Raw genomic sequence first — 1,800 nt, 5'->3', positions numbered from 1 at the left:
TGGCTGCAGATCAGCCTTTGAGCATGAAAAGCTGATCTGTGCTCAGTGTGAAACTATCTGTAAAATATGGTTGAAGTCTTGTAATAATATGCGACTTCAATGCCACAGAATCCGGACTCAGACTTTCATATGGTTGTAACACAGCTTCAGGGCAAAGCTTAATATATACACTTATTTTATTTGTCACGTGCTATATTATTTTGAACAGTTCTTACGGCATCTGACCATATTGTGGTTTCTTCCTCCCCAGACCCCAGACTCGTGGTCAGATAACTCCCAAAGCAGGAGAGGAAGCAGCAGTCACAAACGTTCAGCATCATGGGGCAGCGCTGAGCATCTGCGAGAGGTCAATATCTGCCTTTATTGCTCAATGTGTGTGTTTGTAACACGCAGGTTTGCTAAACTGGGCATTTTTGTATCGAAAAGGGCAAGCTGTTGGGAAAAAAAGGCCTTACTCAATTATTTTGATAGAATTGAGAAACGGGCGATCAAATGACCTCATCTCTAAAGAAACTTCCCATTTCAGTTTTCACCAGAGCTTAACTCCTCATCACATCTTTTATCTCAACATCACATAATCATATTGTTACAGCTAAAAAAAAAAAAATGCCTAAAATGTGCCTCTGAAGGGGTCTTGCAAAGTGTGTTCCATGTTTAAAGGACTTTGTCTGTGCATTTGTGTGTGTGCAAGCTTATTGACTGATAATAACCCTCTGTTCATTGCAGATTGCTAAACTAAAACAACAGCTGCAGCAGCGCAACAAACCTGCCGTCTCAGGGGGACACGACAAAGACCGCCAGCGAGGCTATACTCAGCGGAGCTGTAACCTAGGAACTACACAGGTACCGTGCCATCGTCAGCACACAAGCACACTATGCTGCTCACTTTGTACATATATGTGTGTGTGTGTGTGTGTGTGTACGTGTACGTGTACGTTTCTTTTCTTTTAACAGGAAAAGTTGACAAAAGCATCTTAAAGGTTTTTACCAGTGCACCCGGTCTGTCTCCAGAGAAGTATCAGTGATTTTACAGTCATCAACATGCATAAGTAAACAGTGTAGCTCGTTGCAGGAAGTGAACGAAGTAAAACACTGAAGCAACAGGAAGACCACTACATCACGCTGCTTCTGCTTTTCAGAGCGAAATACGCACTTCTTCTTTTCAGCACAGCTGGTCTGCACTGTCTTGTTATGTGTTGCCTCTCTTGACTGGGCTGAGGTGGCTTCAGACCAAAGTGTGGTGGCATGACAAACCAATAAGAATGGTTACAAACCTGATTTGCAACTGAAAGTGTTTATAATATTTTAATAAGGATGTACATGCTTTGCCAGTTTTGATTATCATTGTGGAATTTGATGAATTACAGTGGCATCTCCAGCACATGTTGCTTTCAAACTTAACTTGTGAAGAATGTGTTTTGGGCACTGCATTGGAAGGCTTCAGGATTTGATTTAGTAATAACAATAATAACCTTTATTTATATAGCACTCCTCAAACAAATAATGTGGCTCACTGTGCTTCACAATGGGAGGAAACAAGAAAAACTGACAAGCACTGTGTAAAAACAGCAAGTGTTGGATCTGTTGCTCCTCAGGACTACTGCAGCCTAAATTCCATTTCACTTGTTGATGTGTCCTCAGACTCAGCCAATTCCCATCCCCCTCGCTCCCTTGTCTACACTGGTCCCCCGACTGCGCTGCAGCGTGGAGGGCCTCAACCAGGAGCTGGAAGGCATGTTCATCTGCCAGCCCCCGCATCCTCAGCACAGGGTAACTGCTACTCACGCTCCACACAGCATA

At 43.3% G+C, this 1,800-nt stretch overlaps 1 long non-coding RNA gene across 1 annotated transcript; it reads left to right on the top strand.

Annotated features, from left to right (window-relative positions):
• The first annotated feature begins 91 nt into the window (after positions 1 to 91).
• Positions 92 to 1,788, top strand: LOC111663980 (uncharacterized). Its single transcript, XR_015437826.1, has 3 exons — positions 92 to 346; positions 727 to 843; positions 1,642 to 1,788. It is a non-coding gene; the product is annotated as an uncharacterized LOC111663980 (long non-coding RNA).
• Positions 1,789 to 1,800: the final 12 nt, after the last annotated feature.

The sequence above is a fragment of the Seriola lalandi genome, unplaced genomic scaffold, assembly GCF_002814215.2.
Source record: "Seriola lalandi dorsalis isolate HSWRI2012SDOR001 ecotype SW California unplaced genomic scaffold, Sedor1 jcf7180002001280, whole genome shotgun sequence".
Lineage (NCBI taxonomy): Eukaryota > Metazoa > Chordata > Actinopteri > Carangiformes > Carangidae > Seriola > Seriola lalandi.
The sequence above is the reverse complement of the archived record's forward strand: the minus strand, read 5'-3'. Positions and strand labels throughout refer to the sequence as shown.